The sequence below is a fragment of the Chamaea fasciata genome, unplaced genomic scaffold (assembly GCF_029207755.1).
Source record: "Chamaea fasciata isolate MVZ Bird 193981 ecotype frontalis unplaced genomic scaffold, bChaFas1.0.hap1 SCAF_50, whole genome shotgun sequence".
NCBI classification, from domain to species: domain Eukaryota; kingdom Metazoa; phylum Chordata; class Aves; order Passeriformes; family Sylviidae; genus Chamaea; species Chamaea fasciata.
Window position 1 is genome coordinate 261,745 of NW_027094135.1, and position 12,589 is coordinate 274,333.

Here is a 12,589-nt window from a genome sequence, read left to right on the forward strand (position 1 = left end):
AAAAAAATCCAGCCAAAAATCTTCCCAAATCTCCACAAAAATCCAATAAAAATCCTCCCAAAATCCAAAAAAATCCCTCCCGAATCCTCCCAAAAATTCCCTACAAATGCCCCCAAAATCCCCCCAGAAATCCCCCCAATCACCCCAAAAATCACATAAAAATCCCCCTGAAAATCACACAAAAAAGCCCCCCCAAAATTTCCTAAAATCTCCCCAAGACACCTCCAAAAATTCCCCAAAAATCCCCCCAAAAATCCCCGCCAAAATCCCCCCTAAATTCCTCCCCACAATCTCCCCAAAATCCACAAAAAATCCCCCAAAACACCTCCAAAAATCCCCGCCCAAATCTCCCCAAATCTACAAAAAATCCTTCCAAAATCCCCCCCAAAATCCCCCAAAAATCTCCAAAAACCCCCCACTCAAATTTCCCCAAATCCCCCAAAAATCCCTAAAAAAATCCCACCAAAATCCTCCAAAAAATCCCACCAAAATCCTCCTAAAATCCACAAAAAAATCCCTCCTGAATCCCCCTAAAAATCCCGCCAACTGTAAGTTACTGTACAAAAAGATCTGCATCTCCTGGAGTTTTGTATTTGAGGTGTTTTGAGGTTTATTTACACACCTCCCCCTTTGTTTCCTGGACAGGTTTTACGTGACAGTGGCGTGTTTGAGTACACATGGAAGGGAACTTTCAGTTTGGCTGGAACATTTGGATAATGCAACAGAAGACCAGAAGGAAGCAGTGATTCAGCTTTTGGAAAGGGTAACAGTGTTCAGATTAGCTGGATAAACAATGCAAAGAATAATGTTGGTGGGAACTAGAGATTTTGTTCTGTTGTTGAGAAACCTGTCAAAGACCAGTGAATGGATTCTCAGAAAAGCATTGTTTGGGGTTCTTTATACAGAGGTGGCATCATTCTTGACTCGAATGGGAGGACAGGAAAATTATTTGCAGGAAAATGCAATCCAAAAGGATCAGTTATTATTACAGCATTGTTGGTATAAGTGTAGAGAGCCGTATGTGTGGTATCTTTGTTCTCCTCTTTAGGTGCCAAAATTATCAGACCTCAGTGAATTGTGATCTTTTACAAGGAAAGCTGACACTTGCTGTTACTCTTCAGGATGTTGAATGCCCAGTGCTTCATTTCCAGTGCGGTCTCCCCAGGGACTCAGTCTGTGGTAGCAATCTAGATGCCAAATTGCAGTGGACCTTTCTTTTTTCCGCTCCCATGCAGAGCAGGAACTGTAGACAGAATGCTGCAGAAGTGATATGGAAGTTGTCCTTCTGAAACCTGCCCATCTTCCAACACCTTTTTGCACACGGTCTTTCTTAGCAGCATATGCTTCTCCTGCGCTTGACAGCCAGCGCACTTACCTTCCTCTCCACCTTTGCTGACAGATCCTGCTGAAGCTGGTGCCAGAGCCCTGCCCCTGCACAGACAAGGCAGCAGACCTGGTTCAGGAAGCCAGCATGATCCAGGTCGCCGTGTTTAATTAAACAGGACTCTGATAAACTCAGCATCCCCGTCTCTCACATTGCTGGTATGTGGTGACGCCTCAAACACAATTCCACGACTTGGGGCTACATTTTCTATCCCCAGTAAGCAAACTGGGGATGGATAACTATAGAGATCCTGTTAAGTAAGGACCTCCAGGACTCAGCCCTCCATGTGAACTTGGTATCAGAAGTAGAAGTTGGAGTTGCAGTTACCACTTTAACCCCCAAAATTAATTTCTGATGTGGCTGTGCCACTTTAACGGTATTTGAAGTCTCTATTCATGCTCTTGCAGCAGCATTTTTGAACTAAAATGGAAATTTAGTCCTTCTGCCTGGGGCTGTTCATAGAATCGTGGAATCCCAGAATGGTTTGGATGGGGAGGCACCTTAAAGCTTGTCAGTTCCACCCCCTGCTATGGGCAGGGAGACCTTTCGGTAGCCCAGGGTGCTCCAAGCCCCATCCAGCCTGGCTTTGGGCACTGCCGGGGATCCGGGGGCAGCGACAGCTTCTCTGGGCAGCCTGTGCTGGACAGCAGCATTGACAGGCAGAGTGAAGTTCAGCTGTGATTTTTGTGTTGCACTTAACAATGTATTGCGTGACAAATGGGGCTTTCATCCTTTCTTTGACTTTTTTTTTTTTTTTTTTTTTTTTGGAGGAATTGAATTAAAAAAAATTGCCTTGTATTCCTGGAGTGTTGCATTCTGCCTCTGTTGTTTTCCCAGTTAGTCTAGATCCTCTGCTTAGATTTTTTTTCTTCACTTAGATGTCCTGATTATATGGTGGATGTCCTGATCGAGGGCAGTGATGGCTTAGATGAAGAAATCGGGTTCTCTTTAAATGAAGATGTGATTGTCCAAACATTTCCTTTCAGTGCTGTTGTCCCTGCGGTGTTAGAAGCCAAGAATATGCTGTTGCTTCAGTCTGAAACTGGAACAGGTTTTTTGGTTTAATGGGTCATTTCTACCAGTGGAGTGAGAAGTGGCATCATTTTTACCCATTTTTAATAATTTTTTTACCATTTATTGTTTTTTAGCTTAAGACATGACGTTATCTTCCCTGCAAGCAGAAGGAGATTCAAATCCATGGTGTTTCTTGCTCAAGAGAGGCATTGAAGCTCTGTAGGTGCTTCTGCCATTTTTCCCTGACCTGAAGAGAAGAGACACTGTCCCTGCATGGACAGTCTGGATCTGGAGGTAGTTGGCTTCAGTATCACAGTGTTTTAAAGGACTGAGTGTGGAGACCAGGAGAGGAAAGCGGTTTCCATGGCTGTAGGCAGCTCTTCCGAGATCAGGGAGAGAGGACTGCGCTGTTAAATAGGAAATGGATGCATTTTCCAAAGAAAACTATTTCAGAAATGAAGCTCTGGTGGCAAAGTTCTGCCACCTCCTTGAAGAAAGCGCTGGAGTCACAGGGGCATCAGGTGGGCTTGGAGCAGGACTTGCCAACTCCACAGCACCTCACTGCGTTCTCAGTGTGTATTTGGCAATCGAGTAGCACCGGGGGTGGACTGAAAGGGGGGTGCACATTGGCAGGCACTCTGTCAGGAAAGTGTAGCAGTGAACAGGAGACCCGGTGATCCATTGCAGGGCGTAACTATGGAGGAACTAATGGGGCTTGGTAATTTTTTGAGAACAGAAGCACAGGCAACTCTTGGTCCTTTTAAGTGTTGTGAAGTGATGCGCCTGGTGCGGCAGGCATTAGACAGAATTAAAGAGCCAGGTGGGATCCCTGCATATATGGGAATAAAGCAAGGAAGGGATGAGGCTTTTGGACCATTTATAGATAAAGTAACTAATGCAATTAACCAAGCAGGAGTTCCTGAGTTTATGAAAGGTACACTATTAAAACAGTGTGCGCTGCAAAATAGCAATCAGGCTACAAAGAAAGTACTAAATACTCTAGGGGCCAATTGGTCTGTAGAGGAAGCTCTGGAGCGAATGTCCAACATGCCCACGGGGAGTCAGGCTTTGGTAGTTGATGCTTTGAGGGAAATTGGAATAGGGTTGAAAAAACAAGCAGAGGCTACAACACAGCAGGTACTTGCCGCTCTTGCACCTTTACAAGCAACGGTAACCAGCACGCCGCGTCCAACCACTAGTGGCGGGATGCGGTGCTATCGATGTGGAGGAGCTGGTCACATACGGCGAAACTGCCAGGCAAACAATGTCTGGTGCCAAAACTGCCGATCGGACACACACAGTCTCAGAGTCTGACGACGTCACTCGGGAAACGGGAAGACCGGCACGCCCCCCAGCCGCCACGCTCCGACACAAGTAGCTGCTGCGACCAACAACATGCAACAACCCTCCAGCCAGTCACCCCAGGAAGCCTCGGCTTGGACCTGGCAGCCGCAGTAAGGATAACTTTACTGACTACCCAACCGGCAAAAATACCAACGGGAATAAAAGGACCTATAGTAAAAGGACAAGCCATGGGAGCCCTGTTATTGGGTCGCTCATCTGCTACAATGATGGGACTGTTCGTTCTACCTGGAGTAATAGACGCTGATTATACAGGGGAAATCTGTATCATAGACACACTAATACTCCCCCAATTCAAATTGAGAAGGGGCAACGTATAGCTCAGCTGGTACCTTTGCCACAACTTACTAAGGCTTTACCTCCACACCATGCTCAGTCAAGAGGTGACCAAGGCTTTGGCTCCTCTGGAGGACTTACCCTGCTGACTATGGGCCTACACGATCGGCCAAGGCGTACGGTATCCATAGAATACCAAGGGGAGCAGAAAAGACTTGAAGGTCTTTTGGATACCGGTGCAGACACTAGCATAATTGCTCCAGAATATTGGCCGCAACATTGGCCACTGCAGTCGAGTACATCCAGTTACAGGGGTCGGTGTATTGACATTGGCACAAAAATTGCCATTACTATTGGTAAAGCTAGATAAAAAATTGGTGCAAACTGTGTTCTCAATTGTTGCTTTGCCTCCCACTGTGCAGTGTCTTATTGGCCATGATGTTCTGGCCCAGCTGGGAGTGGTGTTGACTAACGAGTACAAACAGGGTTAAGTTTGGATGGCTGGCTAAAATTATTGGGTTTGAGTGCATGGCTATGTTCTATTGTCAAATTTGCTATAATAGTTAGTATAGTGATTTTTTTTTTAGCTGTATTGATTTTACCATGTTGTTGTTTGTGCTTACAAAAAAATGATGCAAAAAATGGTGGATACTGCATTTAATACCACCCTTCTTGTCCAACAGAAAAACGGGGGAAGTGTGGAGAGTGTGATTGATAACTGGCTAGCTGCAAAAGGTCACGCAGACATGAGAGAGCTTTGCTGAGCACACAGGCACTCTCATGAGAACCAGCAAGGCAGTAAGCTTCGCATGTCCTTGAGCACAGCTGGGATACGATAACAAGGCCTTGTAGCTGAAAGATATGAGGGAGAAGCACGGTAAAACTAAAACTTACTCAAACTATGTAACCACAAAGAAATGTAGAAAGAGGCGTAGCTGACTTTTAGTCTGAGCACCAATCCTGAGCTTAACTTTTGCAATATGCATGAGCTTATTAGTGTTATTATAAAAGCATTGTGTGAATTAACAATAAACGAGATTTGCCGATCACTCATATTGAGTGCACATTTCTCCTGCCGCGGATTTCCCACAGTGTCACAATGTTCTTCTCCCTTCTGAGGTGTCACAATGGCCTCTGGCTTCCATGAGGCCCAGCAGGGTCACAGTGGCCCTTTGGTTCTGTGGGGCCCTGCAGTGTCACCATGGTCTCCATGATTCCATGTGGCCTTGCAATGTCACAATGGTCTCCATGGATCCACAGTGCCCTGCAGGATCACAGTGGTTCACCTTTGGTTCCACCAGGCCCTGTAATGCAACAACGGCCTCTTGGTTCCACAAAGCCCTGCTGCTTCACAGTGGCCCCTTGGTCCCATGAGGCCCAGCAGTGCCACAATGATCCCATTAGTTCCATGAGACCCTGAGGTGTCACAATGGCCCCTGGGATCCCTGGTACCCTGCAATGTCACTGTGGCCCCTTGGTCCCATGGGGTCCCCATCGTGTCACAATGGTCTCCATAGGAATGAAACAACCGAGCCCCAGTATCTCAGGGGCAGATGAGCAGCAGTCACCAGAGGCCAAGGGCAGCCAGATGAGATGGTGCTGGCACATTTTGTCTGGGAGCAATCCTTGGATATAGGGAACTTTATAGGCGGAATACCAGTTTTGTACATTACCACCTAGAGGAGAAGGATGGCTCTTTTCCATAGGAAGGAAAGCATGGAACACCGATGTTTCAGGGGCAGATGAAAGGCGGCCACCAGAGGCCAAGGCCAGCCAGACCTCTCTGTCCTGGTAGCTTTTGTCTGAAAGCAACCCTTGGATATAGGGAATTTTCGAGGTGGAATCCCACATTCGGACATTTCTGCGTTGATAAGTGGGATGGTTCTTTTCCACTGGAAGGAAAGCACAGAGCACAAGTGTTTCAAAGGCAGAAGAGGAGAGAGGTGGATCCTGGGATGCCAAGACAGCCAGAGCTGTTCGTCCTGGCAGCTTTTTCCTGGGAGGAATTCTTGGACATACAGAATTTGAGAAGAGGAATCTCAATTTTAGCCATGGACACCTTGACAAGAATGATGGTTCTTTTCCACTGGATGGAAAGCACTGAGCCCCAGTGTTTCAGAAGCAGGTGAGAAGTAGCCCCCAAGAGGCCAAGGGCAGCCTGACCTGTCTGTCCTGGCAGCTTTCCCTTGGGAGCAATCCTTGGATGTACGGAGTTTTGGAGGTGGAATCCCAGTTTCGGCCATGGGTGCCTGGTGGAAATGGATGGTTTTATCTGTAGGAAGGAAAAGCACGAAGTCCAAGTGTTTTGGAAGAAAATGACAGGTGGCCACCCATAGGCCAGGCCAGTCAGACTTGTCTCCCCTTGGCACGTTTTGTCTTTTTGTCACCTTTTTGGGGCAATCCTTGGACACAGGGAATTTTGGAGGTGGAATCTCAATTTTGGCCATAGCTGCTGGTGCAGGAAGAAGAGTACTTTATATTAGGAAGGAAAGCACAGAGCCCCAGTATTTCAAAGGCAGATGAGAACCACATCTGTGGAAGCCAAGGCCAGCCAGACTTGTCTCTCCTGGCAGCTCTGGTCTGGTAGCTATCCTTGGATATAGGGAATTCTGGAGGTGGATCCCCAACTTTGGCCATGGGCACCTTGAAGTGAAAGGTGCATTTTTCCCATAGAAAAAAGAAGCACATGGTCCCAGTGCTTGAATGGCAGATGTGAGATGGACCCCAGGTTTCCAGGCCAGCCAGATCAGTCTCTCCTGGCAGATGTCATCTGGGAACAATCTTTCCATTTAAGGAAATTTGGAGGAGGAATCGCAAATTTAGCCACAGGCCCTTGGAGGAGAAGGACAGCTCTTTTCCACAGAAGGAGAACACAGAGCCCCAGAGCTTCCGGGGCAGATGAGCAGCAGCCCTCAACATGCCAAGGTCAGCCAGACCTGTCCAGCAGCCCCCGGGAGGCCAAACCAGCCAGGCCTATTCCACGTTCCCTTGCTTCCATGGGGCCCCTGAGTTTCACAATGGTCCCCTTGATTCCATGAGGCACCACAGTGTCCCCATGGCCCCTCGGTTCTGTAGGGTTCTGTACTGTCAGCAATGGTCTCCTTGGCTCTGCAGTGTCACAGTGGCCACACAAAGGCCCAGGAGCTTAAAAGACGGATCACAAGCTCAGCCCATGGTGTGGACCCTCCTTCTCCTGGGGTTTGTGTCTCACCCACACTGGAACCCAAGCAGTTGCTAGCTATATGTGTGTCTTTGGATATAGATCTTCTGTCTTTCTCAATCTCTCTTTATCTTCTCCTTCTAATCCTCTTTACCTGAAACATTTTTGGGAAATTTAACATCTTTATTGTTTAACGGTTTCCAGGTTATAAGGGTGTCTTGGTTTGGAAAAGACAGGTGTTTACTAGGGAGGGGCAGGGCCTCCCTTGGAATGGAGAACTCAAATCCCCTCCCTCCAAATTATTATAATTTTGAATTTTGAGGGGGCTCTTAGGCAAAGATATGGGGATAGGATAAACAGTTCTTTTCTAGTATGTATAACAAGGCAAACAAACAACAAGAACAACAGCATTAACAACAAAACAGAACCAGGAACCTTGAGCGTCTTTGTTTCAGAAAGCTTGGGGCAGTCTGATTTTGGTGCCCCTGCGGGACTCTGAGAGCACCAAGCTGAACAGTGAAAAATCCTGGGCTCTGGGTAAGGTATATCAGAAGCTCCACGGTGGTAGCTGCATTGGCAGGGACGTCCCGGCAGGACAGGGGAGTGCAGGCCCACAGAGTAGCAAAAAGGGCTGTGCCGAAGAAGGGGCAGTGGTGAGACAGGGCCGGCCCAGCTCCAGCAGGGCAGGAGGAGGCAGCCCTGAATTCCTGGGAACACGAGCAGAGGGTAGATTTCCCAGGACCGGACTTGGTAGTGTCAGTGGATTCCTCCCACAGCATGCAGCAGCCTGGCCGTCCTCTCTCCTAAATACGAGGACAAGAGACAGCGTAGCTGCCCCCAGCCCCATCCTCTACCTGCCCCCAAAACTCAGATTATCTTCCCCCTCCGAGGGAAACTCCCAGAGACAAAAGAAGTGCAGTCCAATGCTACACTTACTCTCCTGACTTCTGGCTACTGCTTTGTTTTAGTCAAGCACCCACAAGTACCCAGCAGTTAGTCTCCTAGCAACTTATCGGACAAAATTCTGTAAGCAAAAAAGAAACAAATCTAACCCCCAACGATATCCACCCCAATTTTTTTCCCCATACCAACATATTACATTGAATTTAAACCTTTAAATAATATACATACATTCGCTACCTTAATTATATACATATATACATGCCAACATGGATACAGACACAGTGTCACGGGTAGTTCTCCCTAAAACAAGGGTCCCTTGAGGTATGCATCGAATCTCTCCATCCTTTTGCATCACCCACCAGGTGCAACTTTGTCCCTGAGCAAAGACAACCCCACCGATGGGATTGTCTTTGCTAAAGGCAGAATTAATCCAGTTTTTCCCAGCATATCTCTCATGTGTGCCACTGGAACCTTATCTCCATCTATTGTTCTCAGGGGCTCAGATTGGGCAGGGCTGCTCTGTTGGTGGAACCTCAAGAGTTCACCAACCAGGTGGCCTTTGCTAATTAATCTCCCAGTTCTTCAAAGTCTCCCCATCCAGTGCCTTCAAGATGGTTTTAAGCAGGTCATTGCACCATTCAACTTTCCCGGCCACAGGCGCGTGATAAGGAATATGGTAGACCCACTCCATGCCATGTTCTCTAGCCCAGGTGTTGGTAAGGCTGTTCTTGAAATGAGTCCCATTGTCAGACTCGATTCTCTCAGGGGTGCCATGTCTCCACAGGACTTGTTTTTCCAGGCCCAGGATGGTGTTCTGGGCAGTAGCGTGAGGCACAGGGTGGGTCTCCAACCATCCAGTGGTGGCTTCCACCATGGCCAGCACATAGCACTTTCCTTGGAGGGTTTGGGGAAGGGTGATGTAGTCAATCTGCCAGGCCTCCCCATGCTTATATTTGGACCACCGCCCACCATACCATAGGGGCTTCACCCGCATGGCTTGTTTGACTGCAGCACACGTCTCACAGTCACGGATAACCTGAGAAATACTGTCCGTGGTTAAATTCACCCCTCAGTCTTGTGCCCACTTACAGGTGGCATCTCTGCCCTGATGACCTGAGGCATCATGGGCCCATCGAGCTTGGAACAACTCTCCCTTGTTTTGCCAATCTAAATCTATCTTTGACACCTCTATCTTTGCAGCCTGATCTACCTGCTCCTCATTAGCCCGACTCTTGGGGACATGGGCATCTGCATGGCGGACTTTCATAGGTAGCTTCTCTACCCAAGAAACATCTCACTGTTCTCTAGTGGCAATGTCTTTCCATTCATCAGCAGCCCAGATTGGTTTTCCCCTCTGCTGCCAGCTGGCCTTTTTCCACCTTTCCAGCCAGCCCCACAGAGCATTGGCTGCCATCCACAAATCAGTGTAGAGGTAGAGCTTCTCTCTTTCAGCAATGTCCAGGGCCAATTGAACAGCTTTCAGTTCAGCAAGTTGACTCAATCCACCTTCTCCTTCAGTAGCTTCAGCGGCCTGTCTCCATTCTCCCCTGCCTGGGGCTCCACACAGCTGCCTTCCACCTCCAGTTCATCCCTACGATGCGACAGGAGCTGTCAGTGAAAAGAGCGTAGAGTGTTTCTTCTGCTGGCAGTTGGTTGGACAGAGGAGCTTCTTCAGCCTTTGTCACTTGTTTCTGCTCCTCTTCATCAGTGAGACCAAAGTTTTCACCTTCTGGTCAGCTTGTAATTTTCTGTGAGTTGGCTATAGAAACCTCATTAGGTAACACCATGTTGTCTAGCTTACCCTGGTTTGGATGGCACATGGCTGTGGCTGTATTCCTCCCATTTGCAGGCCCTTATCAAAACAGGGGCCCTATAACTAAGGCTACTGGGTCTGTTATCTAGTTTGTTTTATGGGTTGATAATGTCGGAGTCCAGGGCATTCCTCTGGATGCCCTGGGAGGCCACAGACCTGAGCAAGAGGGTTTGAGATCTGTACAGGGGGGTTTTGGAGCTGTACAGGGAGGTTGGAGACCCTGGCACGGAGCTCCGGAAGACACTGTCTTTGACTTCAGTCCATGGGAACGGCTTCCAACATTGAGGGAAGAATTCAAAACCACAAAGATGTGAAAAAAGTAGTTTAGTTTGGTATAGGATGAGAAATGATGTAGGTTTGAGTTTTTAGAATATAGGTACATTCGGGAAACAAGATGGAGGACTTAGGGTGTTGCCCTTAGTTCTTCCTTCTTCTCCCCTGGCCTCCATCTTTTGGTGACGGTGGCACAAAGTAGTTTAAGGAGATTGGATTAGAGTAAAGTTGACCGTTTTACTATAGGTGATAGGTATTGGAATATAAGTGTAAACAGGTGATATGTAACTTTCTGTATAAAGGGACTGCGACGTCCCACTGTGGGGGGAGTCGCCTCGTGTCCCAGCTGCTGTTCAGATCTCGGCTGGGCACGGAGAACATTTTAAGATATGAAACAATAAACAACACGAAATATCAAGAGAACAAGACCTTGAGGACTCCGCTTCTTTCTTGCGACCTGGCTCGGGGCTTTCAGAGGGAAAAAAGGCTTTTTACCATCTTTAAGCTCAGGTCAGGAGACCAAACCCAACAGATAAGGTGAGGAATTCATGGATTTTTAACTTCTGCTTGAAGTTAAAGCACATAGATACACGGCTATCACACTCGAAGTGTATGTTTTTGGGGTTACTTTAAGAATGGTACTTTCTGTGAGGAAATGACAGCAGGGGAAGTTTCCTCCCAGCCCTTCAACCAGTTCTTTGTGCCTACCCCACCAGCTTCTGAAGGGCTCTGTCAGCCCCTGGAGTGGACACACAGGCTGAGCCAGAGGTGAGAATGGCAGAAGAGGCTGAGCTGAGAGGGACCCAGAGGAATGATGGAGTGCAGGCAATGGCAGCCTGGGCATCCCTGGGAGGGGTGTCCAAAGGCTCCTGGAGCTGCGGCAGCCTCGGGGCTGTGATCATTCCCGGGGAGCCTGGTCAGTGTCCCAGCCCCCTGTAGGGGAAGGAGCTTTTGCTGCTCTCTGGCCCGGAGCCAGCCTGGCCCAGCCCCAGCCGTTCCCTGGGCTGCTGTCCCTGCTCCCCCGGGGCCCAGGTGGAGCTGCCCCAGCGCCGGCCCTGGCAAGGAGCCGCAGCCCCCGGGGAGCTCCGAGCTGCGTCTGCTGGGCTGCGGCCGAAGGGAGGCAGCGGCCGCAGAGCTGCGGGGAAAGGTCCTGGCCCTGGCTCTGGGCCGGGGCCACGGGGAGAAAATCAACTTGCAGTTTGTGAATAATTGTTGGGGGTTAGGTTTGTTCCTTCTTTCTCTAAAGAATTTTTTCCCACAAGTTACCAAGGAGACCAAGTGTTGGATACTTGAGAGTACTTAACCGAAACAAAGAGGTGGACAAAGGTGGAAGGGGGAGATAATGCAGGTAAAAGACAGAGCTTGAGGCAGCTGCGGGCTCTTCTTTTTCCTGCGTTCGGGGAGAGAGAGAGAATGGCTGTTGCTGGCTGGAAAAGTTTCACTGTGGCCAAAAGGATCCAGTCCTGGAAAATCTACTATCATCAGTTCTGCCTCGCCTTCGGCTTCTTCTTTGCTAGATGAGGATTGGAGAGTTTTTAGCAATTGAGAGGAAGGATACAAACAAGAGATAAGAAAATTAACAGCAGTAGTAAGGGAAGAAGAAAAAGGGAGATGTGGACAAGGACCACCAAAGCAAGGACCACCCCGACTAGGGAAAGACCAGTGTACATTCTGTAAGAAATTTGGAAGCTGGAAGAACCAGTGCCCAGAACAAAGAAAAGGCGATGGTTAAAGGAGACTGAAAAGGGGAGGGGGTGGTTGCTCACATCAAAGAAGACTGAGGAGGACCAGAGGATTTTACCCTAGGGGAGCCTCTGGTTGTAATCAAGATAGGGAACAAAGGAAAGGAAATGAAATTTTGGGGGGACACAGGGACAACGTACTCACTGTTAAATAAAGCTTTAATACCTATAACAGATGATTATGGTATGGTGAAGGAGGCAATTGGCCAACCTGAAAGTGTATTTATGTAGACCACTGAAATATAAACTTGGGAAACAATGGGGAATTCGTAAGTTTTTATACATGCCCAATGCCCCATCAGCACTTTTGAGTAGAGATTTATTGGAGCAACTAGAAGCAAAGATAATATTCAAAAATGGAGAGATTATTTTGGAGGTTAAGGATTGACAATATGTGGAATGGTTAAGCTTAGTGTCAATAGCCAATGGGACCAAAACTAAAAGTGAAGAAGAGACTAGCAGAAAAGGAATGGATCAGGTATTTCCTGGGGTATGGGCTTCTAACATACCATTGAGGGCAAAGAATGCACCTCTAGTGCAAATTGAACTTAAAGAAGGAAAACAACCAGTTAGAGTTAAACAGTATCCCTTTAAAAAAGGAAGACAGGGAAGGGATTAGCCCAGTAATTGAAAACTTTTTGCAGATAGGGCTATTAAAAGAG